The sequence below is a fragment of the Otolemur garnettii genome, unplaced genomic scaffold (genome assembly GCF_000181295.1).
Source record: "Otolemur garnettii isolate 467f Iridium unplaced genomic scaffold, OtoGar3 scaffold00189, whole genome shotgun sequence".
NCBI lineage: Eukaryota > Metazoa > Chordata > Mammalia > Primates > Galagidae > Otolemur > Otolemur garnettii.
In genome coordinates this window covers 227,091-242,672 of record NW_003852584.1, presented here as the reverse complement: position 1 = coordinate 242,672, position 15,582 = coordinate 227,091, and positions in this window count along the sequence as shown.

The following is a 15,582-nucleotide window of genomic DNA, read 5'->3' as shown; positions in this document are numbered from 1 at the left end:
GTCACATATAAGATAGGAATAACAATGCACTTTGTGTAGATTTCTTGTAGGCTGAGATGTCTTTATGTTCACTGTTTTATTTGACAGATATATACCAAGCATCTGCCAGATGTCAAACTCACAGATAAGCATTAGTGCACGGAGATGAATCAGACACAGGCCCTGCCTTTCTCAGGGGAAGGTAGACCCCTAAATCGTAGAGGCGCTGTTCTTTGTAAACATCTTTCTCCTCCTTTCTCTGTCTCCTTCTGTCTGTCTGTTTTTATCTCGATTGCGTCTCCCTTTCTTCCACCCCACATCCTTCCTCCTTCATTTCATCTCTGCCTTTCACACCCTCCTACCTTTACCACAAACATATCTAGTTTTTGTATCAACTAAAGGTATCCAACCAGCTACCTCTTCAAGTTCCTGCCTCCTGCTGCTGTTTGGTCTATGATGTTCTGGGGAATTCAGTTTGACCCAAAACCTCAGGTGTGACAGAAGGAGACTCGGAGATCATAGAAAACCGTGCAGACCATCACTCAAGGGTTGGGGGTGGAATGGGGGGTACAACTAGCTGTCCTGAGCAGGCAGTCCTAGGGAATGGCAAGCTAATTTATGGTTAATTTCCAGGGGGGGATCAGAGGCAATTTCTCTGCTATTTTGCAGGTGAGTAGACTCCCAAGAGCATTAAGATAGGAGCTAGACAATTCCTGGGTTTAGTTCTACCTCTAGACCTAGCTGCATGTCTTGGGCGTGTTTCACATGACGGATAGGTTGTATAAGATCTCTTACAGCTGCTCTGGTCCTGTGATAATGAGCTCTGTCTTTATAAATTTCTTAGTCTTCTGACCCTCCCATCACATTTGTGCTTTACTCAGGGAATGGTACAAGGTACTCACATCAGAACAACTGACTCGTTTTGTTCATTCCATGATTCTGGGAGATGATTAGCTTTGAGATAGAGAAAGATCTACATTGAAGGCCCTGGAAGCACAGTCTATTGGCTGGAACCCACTCAGTTGTTTTATTGTGAAGTCAAGGGTAGCTGCTGTAGGTGGAGAGGCCAACCTTGGTGACTTGTATGAATGGTATTTCTCAGATGCAAACACCCCAAGCCAGGAGCTCTGGGTGCCCAGCAATCTGCACTTTAGGCACATACTGGAGCAGTGGATGCAAGTCCCTGGCAGAGCACTGCTGAGACTCATTTATCAAGTTCTGAGCGTGGCCCCACAACCAGTGCTTTGTGCGAGGGCTGAGCTGGGTGTGTGGGGTCTCTGAGCAACTTTCTCCATCTGCACAGCAGGACTCTGTACCCCGGCTCTCTATTTCTGCGGGATTTCTGTGAGCAACAGATAAATGGTAGATAGGAAAACTCTAGGAGGCCCCACAAGAATGAAGAAGGCCTTTGTGTGTAAAGATGCTCTACCCCTCCACACAGAGGCAAAGGGACGGCCACCAGAGAACACACCAGGGGCATTTCAGCCCCTCGTCCCATCCCTTGTATGACATACCTCTTGAGCTCCACTTCACCTGCCTTTGCCAACTTTTTTTTTAAACTTTTACTTCTGGTCACAGCAGAGCTGCAGAGGTGTGCCCAGATAGCACCTAGCTGGCTGTGCTGGAGAGCTCCTGCTGTCTGCCTCAGTTTCTTGCTTCCCCCACCATGGAGGAGCCATGTGCAATCCTAGAAGTGTGAAGGGTGAACTACTTGCCCGGTGGGTGCACCTTCCCCTCTCCATCTCTTGGGTGATGTCTACAGCTCCTCAGAGGGACCCATGTGTCCACAGTGGTTATCAGATCCATAAAGCCCCCTGAGTTAGCTTTTACTTCTCCCCTATTTGACCCTCCCAGCCCTTCCTCATTTTCCTTAGGGTACCTTCCCAGAATGCCCACCTGCATGCACTGCCTTGCCCAGGTTTTGGTTTGGAGGGCAACTCAGAACAGCACCAAGTACCCTGCTTGCTCGCACTCAAACACCTCAAGCCAGGAGCTCTGGGTGCCCAGGAATCTATACCAGCCTGGATCTCAAGCACAAATTCCAGGACTGGGATAGTCACCTAATAATCTGACTATTTACTTAGTGACATAGTAGGGGCAGGTAACAGGACATGGAACCATGTGCCTCCCACTGGGCCAGAAAGAAGTGAGTCCAAATCCTGGCTTTGTGCCTTGAGGCCAGTCACAAGGCTTGGCACACAGCAGTTCCCTCAAGACAGTCCACGTCACTCTTCCTTCAGTCCCCTTCAATTTACTGCAAGTGGAGTCAAAGTCCTTTCTAAACAAAAAGGTGAAAGGACGGTCTGTGACATGGCCTCGGGTCCCGCTCAGCCTGCCTGCTGCACGACTCCTCCACTCCTCGCTCACTGTCCCCCAGCCTCCCGGCTTCCTTGCTGCTCCTCACATGCCCCAGACATGCTCCAGTTGAGTGTTGGCAGTGAATCTCAACTGGGTAATTTTGTCTCCCTACTTCAAGGAACATTGGCAATATCTGGGTATATTTTTGGTGTTCAGAATTTGCAGGGGGAACAGATTGCTTCTAAGAGGTAGAAGCTAAGGGTTCTGCTAGGCATCCACCGGGCACAGGGCAGCCCTCCTCCTGCTCCACCTGTTGGCAGTGCTGGCGGAGCCCAGGAGAGCTCCCTTTGTGAGCAGTCTTCCTCCCCTGGCCCACTCTTTCATCTCCTTAGCAGCTCCACTCACGTTTCACCTTCTCAGTGAGGCCTGACAGTGCACCCTGCCCTGCCCGTGGCTGCTCCAGCTGTCTGATCTGTCTTAACCTGCTCTCGATCCCTCTGTCCCATTGTATTTACTCTCACTGTCTGTCTCTTCTCACTGGAATGGAAGCTCCATGCGGGAACACATCTTTGTCTATAACATATTAGGGATTTGATAAATATTTGTTGAAGAATGAATGAATGAATGAAAGGAAATGCAGTTGACATTTGAACTGTGCAGACCTGCTCCTGTGTGGGTTGTCTCCACCCTGGGCACAGCGAGAGTGACCCGTCCTCTTCATCCTCCTCCTCCACCTCCTCGATATGAAAATAAAGAGGGTGCGACCTTTCTGATGATCCACTTCTGATTCATAGACAGTAAACATATTTTCTGTTCCTTGTGATTTTCTTAAAATTATCTTTTCTCTAGCTTACTTTATTGTAAGAATATAGCAGATAATGTATACAGTATTTGTGTTGACTGTTTATTATCAATAAGGCTTTCAGTCGACAGTGGGCTATTAGTAAAGTTTGGAGGAGTTAAAAATTCCAGGCAGATTTTGGACTGCATAGGCGTCAGTGTTCTAATGCTGTACCCTGCAGAGGTCATCTTACTGTGAAGCATTAACTCCCGCAGTGCCATGACAGTGTCACCAAACGCTTACGGGAGCATCTGACGGAATGTGGGAGAGACATATCAGTCTACAGGCCTCAAAAGTGTCCCAGATGCACGAGCTTCTTTATCTAAGGCTTGATGATTTGTCCAGCTTTTTGCTACTCTTTAAAACAAAGCAATCAGATCCTTGTTCTTCGTTCATGGGCCCTGGTGTTATGCTGCTCACCCTGGGGTGGTGCCTTTTTAAATTTTTTTTATTGAAACAGTCTTTTTTGTTACCCTTGGTAGAGTGCCATGATCTCCCAGCTCACAGTGACCTCAAACTCTTGGGCTCAAGCAATTCTCTTGCCTTAGCCTCCTAAGTAGCTGGGACTACAGGTGCCTGCCACAACGCCCAGTTATTTTTGTTGTTGTTTGTTTGTTTAGCAGGCCCTGGGCCAGGATCAAACCTACCAGCCCTGGAGCATGTGGCTGGCGCCCTAACCACTGAGTACGTGCACCCAGCCAAGCTTTTGTCCATGTTACGGAGAAAACCTCAGTGGTACTCTAGAGCAACATGTCGATTACAGCCTTTTTTTTTTTTTGAGATAGGGTCTAACTCTGTCACCCTGGGGTTGGGTGCCCTGGTGTCATAGCTCACAGCAACTTCAAACTCCGGGCTCTTCTTACCTCAGACTTCTGAGTAAATGGGACTACAGGCACCCGCCACCATGCCCAACTAGTTTTTCTATTTTGAGTCAAGATGGGGTCTCGCTCTTGCTCAAGCTGGTCTTGAACTCCTGAGCTCAAATAATCCACCTGCCTTAGCCTCCCAGAGTGCTAGGATTACAGAGTGAGCCACCACCTCTAGCCACTAATTACAGCCTTAATCCAGAGCCTTTGATCCTAACCCCTGTGTCCACATCCTGCTCCATCCTATCCTATACTAAGGATGTGCTCAATTATTTTGTGAGTCCACCAGTTCTTAAGCCAGGAGGGAAATACATCCATTTGGGCACTAATTATCCCTGGGCAGGGGTACGATGAAACACCTCGTTAGGTCAAAAAGTGAGCACACAAGAGGCGGTTCATCCAATCTTGGGTAACATTCACCAAGATGAGGAAGGCAAAAATGAGATACCGTGAAAGTTATTTTTTCCCGTTTTGTAATCCTCCCACTTTCTGTTTTCTCTTGGGAGATTGAAAAGTGTCTTCTCACACGTTTCTCATTATGAGAATTCCGATTAGGGCCGCGGCACACTGCAGTGGCAGTTTTCAAAGTGTGGCTCTGGCGTCTTCCTTGTCAGGATTCCAGCCCCACATCCTCGCCAAAGATGCCCTCTGCAAGAATAATACTAATAACTATCATTTATTGGAAGTCTACTATCTGCCAGGCAATTTGCATACATTAGCAGTAGTTTTCACAAAAATTATATGAGATGGGAACTATTAACCCTAATTTTAGATGAGAAAAGTAAGGCTCAGAGTGATGAAATAATTTGCCCAGAGCCAAGCAGCTAGGAATTGGCAAAGCTGGGATTCAAACTCAAGCCTGTTCTCTGGACAAAAATACGTCATGCCCAACCCACACAGATTTTGGGAGAGGGAAGATAAGACAACAGGACAACTTGTCACTGCTTCCAGCATGGCCTCAGTTCCGACCAGAATGTCTATTATGAGTTACTATAGCGCCAACCCTGGTTGCTTGGTCTGTCGGGGATCGTGCTGTAGTTCAGGGAATCCCAAGGGACTCGGAGGTGCCCAGTTAGAAGGGCAGTAATAGCAGACCCGGGAATAGACTGCTGCTCATTCATTATTCTTGTTATTTCTGGACTCTTCCATCCATTGTTCAGAGGGCTGTCAGCAATTATCAGAATGTTCTTGCCAGAAAGGGGTCTCTTGCTTCGGCTAATCACTTCACCCGGGACCAAATAGAATCTTAGGGGCCAAATCCTTCTGAAGTGACATCAAGATTCTGCTGTCTATCGAGCTTCCCTCATGGACACCTTGGGGGCAAAGTGAAAAAACTAGACTTTTGCAAATGAAGAAGCAATCCCTTCCAGGCTTGTTAAGCGGGGCGCCTTGCGGAGCAGGTGTGCCCAGGGGCAACACGGCCTAGTAATGGTCAGCAGATTGATAGCAGGTAGCAGAGGATCAAGCCTGAACTTGCACTTGTGCTGCCTGAGCTGTGAGAAGGCATCTCTACCTCCCAGCAGGGGCGTCTTATTTGATTTTTCTCTCCTTTTCTTTTTTTTTTTTTTTTCTCGTCTTTTTTGTATATCCTTCCTTCCTTCTGTGCTCATCCTCCTGAGCTTCTGAGTGCTTCATCTGCTTATTAATAGCACACACTTGCATACCGGACTTTCCCAGGCTGAGGATGCCCTTGAGCCCTGGCAGGTCCTCTCGGCTGCCTCCTCATGTTCCCTCTTGTTCTTTCCTTCTGACTCTGCCTCTGGCAGGCTTTTTCTCCTGCAAACCCCTTTTCCTCTCTCTCTAGCCCTCCCTCTTCTCTCATCCTCCTCCCCATAACATTCTCTTTCTCCTTGGCCTATTTCCTCCTTTTATTTCATGCACTTTTCAGCCTCTAAAATCTGCTTCCCTGTAGAGACATTCTTTCTCTCTGTCTCTTGTGTCTTGCTTTCCACCTTTGGGACTCTGCATCTCTCTGGTTCTCTCACTCTTTCTTTTATATACAGATTAAGAATGAATTATATCTTCAAGTCAGTCCACATGACACCATCACCATCATCTTTAACTCCTGCTGCTGCGAAACAAACAAACAAAAAAACCAAACAAACAAACAGCAAAACTATCATTCAAATCCAGAAGACAGAAGTTAAACCAGATCTGCCTGATTCCAGAGCTTACAATGTTAAAATCTGCCTCAATTTCACTCTTTTCACCATCCATATCTAATCTCTTTCCAGTCTCTTCCAGTTTAATGCTCTATGTCTTCAACATTAATTCTGACTCTCCATCCGTACCACCAACTTGTCTGTGGCACATATTAACATACGAGCACCTGCTGTCAGAGTAGGTCTGAGGATGAGTGGCGGGAGAGGCTGAAGAGGACATGATTGTGGTCCACTGACAGGAAAACGTTGACCACTGTCTGTTTAAGTTTCCATTGTTCTCGGACTGGGTTAGTACGACACATTTTTCTCAACCCCACTGCTTGTATGGGAGCCAGAATACCTAAAGTTTTATTTAAACCTTTGAATAAGACCCCCTCTCTGTAGAATACAAAGGTGTCATATAACAACTTCCTCATCCTGTTCAGCAACTTTTCCATACTGGTCTTTCATTATTCTTGACCTTTTTATGAGGTAGGAAAGTCGGGCTGCTGGAGGTTCCCCCCGGTGCACCATGCTGTGCCCACCTCCAGCCTGGCTCCTTCCTCTGCTGGAAAGCCTTCCTTCTGCATCTATTTAGCTCTGCCCCTCCTTTAAGACTCAAATAGGAATGCTCCTGACCCTGCAAGCCTGGATTAGATGCTCCTTTTCATGGCCTATAAATACCCGCTGTTGAAATTACAGCATATTGTTTTATAATGGCCGGCTTAAGTGTCTTTCTCCAGACTAGACCTGGAGCTCCTTAAAGATTAATTTGCCTCTGAATTCCCATTGCCTAGAACCGGAGTGTACATTTGGGCAATTGGTAACCTTCCTTGGATAATGTTTTCTTTCTAGCATCGCTGCCACTGACGTGAGATACTTTGTTATAACTCTGGAGACTGGCTTAAAGATGCTGCATAGGGTAATTGATGCAATTAAGCTGATCTAAGTTGTAACTGGCTTACTTCTTATTAATTGCTTGGCAAGCTATTTAACTTCTGGGACTCTCTTTGCTGAACAATAAGATTGGGCTAACAATACCAAAGCCATAAGGTATTAAGTAGATAACGTTTGGGAGTGGTGATTAGGACATGGTATCTGTTATACAGCACTGGTAAGAACCGAACACTGTGACCGTCTTTGGCACCACCGTGGTCATCACCCCTGGGTTCACCATGACCCTCATTAGCACCATTGTCATAACCCCTGGATTCAGCTTTCTGGGCCTTCGTATGTGAGGCTTTACCTTCACAGCATCATCTTATTTTGATCACTTCTTTGTGTATAGTGACAGACATGGCAGACATCTTCTCCAGGTGCCATGTCTGCCAGTTTAAACACTGGTTTTAGGGACACTCCAGATGCCTGTGCGGGCATTGCCCCTCCGTCTGAGTGTCCCCTGAGATCAAGCATGTGTGGAAAAGCCCTTAAATTGCCCTTCAGTGTGGAAAAGTTCTCTCCCTTCTTAAAATTTTAGACTCTCTTCTGTGCTACTTATAAGCTGGTAAAAATCTGAATTCTGCTCATTATGTGCTTTTTGGAGGAAAACCCAGTTTAAATACTTTATTTCATTGGTTTTCTTTGCATAGAACTCTGAGATGTTAAAAGCAGCCCTCTGTAAATAACTACATCATGACCAGACTTCTCAGCATGTTCGCTGTGAATGGATTGTTTTGAAAATGGAAAAAAATGTGCATTTTCTTAATTTCAAGTGGTTGGAACTTGACTAGAAAATCTGAGTATCCCCAAGGCCATGTGACTTTATGTTTTTGACACTGTTTGGCCATCTGCCATCTGTCCCCCAATTTCAATGCCCCTCCTGTACAACTGCACTCAGAGGCAGTGGGCATTTGATCACCTAGAATAGTCAGAGTAAATAAGATACTGATTAAAAACATTTTCTGGCTCATTAGGAGTTATCCTACCATGAAAAGATCATTGGCCAGACTTACGTTTGAATATAGTCACTCTCACTTATAAATAGTGTGTCACTTAATTTTCAGAGACTGTATTACTCCAGGCCGTAAAAAGGAGGGAGGAGGAGGGATAAAAATAGAAACATTTCAAGGTTTCTTTGAGAATTAGAAATAAGACTGTAAGTCATATGGCTCAGTGAGAGCTGGTAATCTTTTCTTCCCTTAGTCATTAATTCATGTAAACACACCTTGAACAGGGTGAGAGAAGGCACAGTACACTTCCAGGCATTGGGGCTACTATGACAAACAGAGCTATCTTACCTATTCTCTTGAAGAGAGTTGTAAAATGTGACATATTCTGTGACTGAGAATTTAGGGTGTTAGGGGCGTCCTCAGGAGAGGAATCCAAGCAGCCTAAATTTGTGGGGGATTAGGTGATGATAATGGTGGTGGGGGTGGTGACTGTGCTTGTCATGACTTTTGTGACGAGGACTGTAACTCTCACATTTTGTACTGGACATTGACATGAAGGAACTTGACCAAGGCCACCCAACTGATAAGCATCAGAGTCTAATTCAAACCGGCTTTCTTCCTAACTCCAGAGCTAGAGATTTTTACCAGCTTTCTCCAACCTCATGAAACCTGAAGATTTATTCTTAAGTTGATTAGAAATAAAATTTGGGGCATGTAAATCCTTGCACTGTGATTCCATTCACTATACCCTGTCTTATCACCTTCGGGACCCATGGTGCTACATACCTACCCAGCGCCATATGCTAAGAGGGTACGACCATGAACACTTTCTGTGGCCTGGAAAGGGTGTGGCTGGCAACTGTGGTTTCATGTGCCCAAGAGATCCATCCCAGAGAAAACTGCGGGGCAGAAGTTCAGGAGACCCAGACTTATCTGGGTCTGGGTCTGAGCCAACTCTCTCAGAATCAGCTATGCAATACCCTCAGGAGTCAAAACACCTCTTGCCTTGCTTCTGAGTTCCGTGGCTAAGGACATCAGAAGATGGGAGTTTGCTGGCAGGCATAGCCTGCGGGCGTATCACTGTGCAGCCTTAACATCAACAAAATGACAACAGCTTTAACGGTAGCAGATAGCTAACACAGGCATTAATTAAATCAGCCTGCCCAGGTGGGCTCCCTCTTCAGAGACTTGGAAAATTGAGATAAGAGCCAGGAGTTCTCTTTGAGATTCAGACAGAGAGAAAACTGTCATCTCTACCACCCTCAAATGTCCCCAAACAATTTGGCATAACAACAAGCTGTCAATCAACCAGTGAGGAAAACTGGTTCTGAAACGCTCAGTGCCTGAAAAGAATGGGGTGATACCAGCTACAGATTGACACAAGGCAGCTTGAACACCTACCCAGTGCAGCCGGAACATGCTGGCTTCCACGCAGCCGCCTGAAGTCCCAACTCTGCGTCCGTCCGACATCTCCGACTTCCGGATGACTTTCCAGCTCTGCTTCTCATCCCCTCTTCCTCGGACGCACTCCCGGCTTTTAGCTCTTCCCACACCCTTTCTCTTAGACACCTCTTCACTTTATACCACAGTCACTGAACTGCTGCCTTGCCCACCAGCTGGAAAGATCCTTAAAGACAGAAATTCTATCTATCTTTTCCAACTTGGTCCATAGTAGGACTCATAGGATTTCCATATTCTGGCCCAAGGAGTAGTCTTTCAAAAATTTGTTTGGCATTACAAAAGGAAGGATGGAAGAATGAGGTGATACCCGCTACAAATTGGCCTGACCCAGAGTGGCCCTGAATTGGCTTTGTGTCCCTCAAGGAGGAAAGGAAGGGAGGGAAGGAGGGAGGGAGAAAAGAATGGAGGAAAGGAGGAAGGAAGAAGGAAGGGAGGGGAGGAGGGAAGGAGGGAGGGAAGGAAGGAAGGAGGAAAGGAAGGAAGGTGGGAGAAAGGGAGAGGAGGAGGGAGGGAGGGAGGGAAGGAAGGAAGGAGGAAAGGAAGGAAGGTGGGAGAAAGGGAGAGGAGGAGGGAGGGAGGGAGGGAAGGAAGGCGGGAGGAGCTGCGGCCATTCCCCTAAGTAACAGAACACCCCAGAGTGGGGCACAGTTGTTGGAATGTGCTGCATTCGCCATGAGCACTCAGTTGAGTTTTGTAAAGCCAATCCTTGCTGTTTCAGCCTTAACATACAGAGAGAAGCTTGACTCCCTCTCTCTGCTTTTCTAAATGACTTTCTCCAGGTACACCCAGGCCTTGCACTCCCACCCCAGTCATAACCATTAGGTTCCTTCTTTACGCGCCCCCATCTCAATTTAGATACTTCCCTCCGCCCATCTCAAATATATTTCACTTGCTTATGAACATCTCTCTTAGCTACTTCCCCTGAGGAAAGGAGTTGGTGAGAACTTTTACCTTGGTGAGTCCATGGTCATGAGTCTGTGGACAGCCCCCACCAGCTCCACTGTCAGGAACCCGTAACCCCCTGGGGCTGCCTGTGAAGTCTCTCTGGGATTGTGCCAATAGCAGTTTCCTAGTCTGGGCCATGTACTGCGATTCTGAAAGACACCACCTTTGGGAGAAGCTGAATGAGAGGCATGTGGAACCCGTCTGGACTATTTTAGACACTTCCTATGAATCTATAAATAATACAAAATTTAAAAAATCTTGTGTGGCAACTGATATGTAAAATAGAAAAGAAAACTGTATAAACCTATTCATTCTTTTCAAGGACAGTGGATTTTTCTTTTATTTTTTTAAAGTGGAATTTGAATATTTAAATTTGGAATTTAAACTGCATAAACACCAATATGATGACTTACACAGTTCTGAGTTTCAGCACCTCGCTCCTCACCATAGTGGTCTTGCTTTGTGGGTTATTTGTATCACCCATGTCTACTTATATAAAGAAATTGGGGTAGGCGGAAGAGAGAGATAAATCCTGCAAGTGGTGGGAGCCAGGGACACAGTTCTCTGGGTGGTGTGACCTCAAGGTGAAGCTTTGACAATACAGTCGAACCTTCTGTGCTGCAAAGATTAATATGCTCGTATTTCTTCTGTGCTTTGTGATACTAAACAGAAGGTCTCTTTCTTGTTTCTGGCCTTGAGTTGCATTTTGTCAGTTGCTTTTCTAAGGAGTTAGATTTGAGTTAGTAGTGAGCCCCGGTTTAGGAGTGACAGTGAAAGGGGTGCTCATGATTGGGGAAAGAATTCACTTCATCTAAGAAGACAAAATCCTTATCTTTCGAAAGAGAGAAATCGAAACATAAATTCTAGGAAAGAATCACCTCCTTTCTCCTCCCCTTCCCTCACTCTCGCCTTCCCCCTGCTCGCCCCTTCTCTCCTCTTATCATTCAACAAATGCGCATTGAGTCCAGTATGGGAACACAGAACTGTGTGACAGATGCTGAGGATAATGAAGCCAGTGAAACACTGTCCCCTCTCTCTAAGACTTTAGGCCAAGATAATCCCTTTCAAAGAAAAGAGGCAAAAGATAACCCAAGGAAAAGCAAGTATCTTTGGAGAATTTTGTTTTTAAAAGAATAATTTGCCTACATCCCGAGAGTGTTCTGGGCACCAACTTACATTGATAGCAATCTTCTAAACTCCAGATCCTCTCTGTTTCTGGGCGTGGGCAGTGAAGATTTCTATTATTAAGACAGGAGATCACAAAGGAAAGATTCAGGTTTGCTTATTCGACATGTGCTAAGAAAGTGCTTTTGTGTTTTATTGTAAGCAGATGATTCTTCTGTTATTTTTTATATCAAAGATTTGCATGCACACAGTTAAAAGTATGAATCAGTTTTATAGGGAAAAGTAGAAGCCTTCTTTGCCCACACCTCCTCATCTCCCCTCTTGGATTCATTCCCAAAGAAAGGACTTGTAATGGCTGGCTCTTTCCTCCAGAAAGTTATCTCTGTACCGTATTTCTATAAATGCACACATTACTATTTTTTTCATTGCCCTTTCCTGGACATTATTTACTGATTTCTGTCTTTGGGAAGATAAAGATTTAGTTTTCTTATATGGGAGTAAGTTATTTCCCCTTTCTTGGCCTGAGAAGAGGGCTCTGTGGTTCTCAAAACCTGCAACATTTCTCTGGAAGAATGTACAGGCTGTTCCCACCTTAGAGTTTATCCAGGAGACAGAAAGAGAGAGAGAGAGAGAGAGAGAGAACTTGGATGGGGGCAGTTCTTAGCAAGTTCAAACACACAAGCCGCCTTCCCACCGGCAATTCCTGTTACCGTGTTTCCCAGATGGAATTGCTCAGGGAGCCTCAGGCCCCTCAGAGTGTAGTCCGGCACTGCAAATGCAAAAGAAAAAAGAAAAACCACTCAGGATGGAAAACTCTTTGGCTGGAAGTCCAAGGATATCTCTGGGGACCTGCCGGAGGAGGAACTGAGTAGGTGGTGGCGGGTGGAGCAAAGAGAAGAAGGACTTCTGTTGAGGCCTCAACCGGCAGTTCTGAGGATCCTTTCCTTAAATGGCTTGAGAAGGGAGGGATGCAAGGCAGCTCCTCTCAGGGGCAGGACGTTAATGTACGGTAACAAGCCCTGGAGAAGTCGAGGGATTATTGAGGACACACTGCTGGGACAAATGTTAGTGAGCAATTTGGCGTGAATGCAAGTTGATCCTTTAATCAAGAAGAAAAAAAATGCCCTCCATACAGGGTAAAAGACTTACAATTCTTAATATAAATAATCACCAGGATAAAATAAAATCAAACATTTACCAAGTTGATGAAACAGAGAGGACTTTGGGTGGATAAAACCATAAAATTAAAGATTGGTGTATTTAATTGTATTTTTTTAAGTCTTTGGCTTAAAAAAATGTTAACTAGAAGAAAAATGAGACAATATTCTAAGCAAAGATGACAAACCAGGGCTTGATATTTTTAACATAAGGAGCTTATAAAATCATTACCCAAATCACTAAGATCCTGAGGTCTAAAATAGACAGGAAAATAAAAATCACAAAGAAGAAACAAAACGGCTTTAAAACAGGGAAAGTGTTCAACTTTACTAGTAATCAAAGAAATGCAAATTAAAATGGCAATGCTATTTTCAGCTGGCAAATGTGTAACGTTTCCACAAAGACGGAAAACCCAAACTGATGGGGGTGTGGTAAAACTGATGCTCTCACGGACTGCTGGAGGAGGGAGAGTTTGTACAGCCCTTTTGGAAAGCAATTTGGCAGTGCATATCAAGAGCCTTAAAAATATCCACGCTTCTTAATTCAAGAATTCTACCTCCAAGGCAACAATCCCAAATACAGCCAAAATGTTTTATATTTTAAAAAACAGCCAACCAAACAAACAAAAAAGAAACTCTCCATTGTGGTGTTATCTACGGTGGTGAAAAGGAGGATGCAATGTCACTGTTTAACAAGAAGAGGAATGGGCCCGGCACCGTGGCTCATACCTGCAATCCCAGCACTCTGGGAGGCCGAGGCAGGTGCATCACTTGAGCTCACAAGATCAAGACCAGCCTGAGCAGGAGCGAGACCCCATCTCTAAAACATAGCTGGTGTTGTGGTGGGCACCTGTAGTCCCAGCTACTTGGGAGGCTGAGGCAAGAGAATTGCTTGAGCCCAAGGTCTGAGGTTGTTGTGAGCTGTGATACCATGGCACTCTACCCAGGAGGACAGAGTGAGATTCTGTCTTTAAAAAAAAAAAAAAATAGAAAAAAAGAGGGAGAATGGTTGAGTAAATGATACAATCCATTTGCTGGATTATGAAAAGCCATTAGTAGTGAATCAGATGAACTTGGATCTGTTCTCTGTTCTTTTTTTGTACCCCAGGAATACTGTTTACCTTTCTGCAAAATTGAGCTAATGAGCCCCTGCAGGGTGGTTGTGAGAACTTGGCTAAGTATTTGGTACATGGCCCAGAGGGTTCTTCTCTTGTTTCCTCTCGGTCCTTCTTGGTTCAGCACCTGGCAATGTTCTGCTGAGGTAGACATTCCTGTGACCCAGGGTTTCTGTGGCCAAAGTATCCCACCAGGAAAGCATGAGCCGGGAGGAGAGCGTCCCCGGGCAGATGCAGCTGGATGCAATCACGACACAAGTTCAGGTGCAGGGGCCTTCTAAGATCCCGCTGCTCAGCTTCTCTCCTGAAACACACCCAGTTATATTGGGATTGAATGTGCATTTTGGTGGTACTGGGAGTGGAGGTGGCCAGGGGGATTTTTAGGATGCCAAGAGGAATACTCCATGCCTGATGTTGAACAAAAAGTTTCTTCTTTGAGAAACTCACAGTGTGTAAGACACTCAGCAGCGTGATGCTCTCCGTGTCTGTTTTCATCCTCTGTGTCTGGGAGATGAGGGGCCTCTCCCCAGTTCCAGTGCCCTTGTTTTCATCCTCTGTGTCTGCCTGCTTTCCTTTTTACTGTAGTGGGCATGATTTCTTGTGATTTTTCTTTCTTAATGAACTAACATGTCTTCGTATTAATTCTGAGGACCCTTTACTTAAAAAAAATCAACATGCAGCTGGAATAAAAGCTATTCTTGGAGAAAACCCCCAACACCACCTTTACAAAACATGCAGAAGGTATTTGCTGAGTGCGTGTAATGGGCCCACTGGACGCATAATGGCGATGATACCAGTTGATCTGTTACATGACAGACTTGTATGTCTGTAATGAAGAGATGTAGAAGTTCATGCAGGTCTCAGTCCTCCACGTGCCATGATCAAGTGGAGGAGACATCCAGGGCAACAAAAAAAGACTATAACATGGGGAAAGCTCCGCAGAGATCCACAGCCGAGCCGTCCAATGCACTGCATGACTTGCAGTGGCAGAGGACAGTCTGTTCAGGAAGGGAGTGCAGGGAAGTCTTCTCGGAGGTGTTGCATTTGAGCTGATCCTGGAGAGAAGAGCAGGCTTATAGATGTTTGAAGGCAAAGCACTGTAGGGTTTTTGCAGCAGACACACAGCCTTTACAATTATATAACATGGCTTACAGGGCAGAGAGCCCTGGAGTGAATCCCAGTTCAGTCAGTTACCAGCTGTGTACGTTGGAAATGCTGCTTAATCTTCCGGAGCCTCAATTTCTGTATATGCAAAATGGGCCAAGTGCTACTTACCCTATAAGGCATATAGGGATGTGCCTCTGCTTTTCCAGAGAAGCCGAAACTCCGGTGATCTAATGGCTCTTTCTTCTAGGCTGGGGCTCTTTATGCCCCGCTGCTCTCTGCCTTCCTCTCTCCACTCTCTTGAGTCTGTCAAGTGCCATTAACCCATTGGTGATCTTGGGAAAGTCACTTCCCCTCTCTGTGCTTCAGTTTCTCATCTAAAACACAGTGAGGGAGACAGACAGAAGTGGCTTTTTCAGCCATTCTGTGAATGTTCCAGCCGGAGAAAATCAGATATGCAAAGGTCCTGGGGTGATACAGGTGTTCCAGAAGTCATCCCTAAAGTTCACCGCACACACAGAAAATGGGAAATTGTAGCTGAACGTACCTTTATTTATAAAATATTCATTACACAGTTTTACAAAGGGGGCCAACACGCAGAGACTATTTTGTCAATTTTTGGAATGAGTGTTTTGTGAACAAAGGTAGATTGAGCTGTATG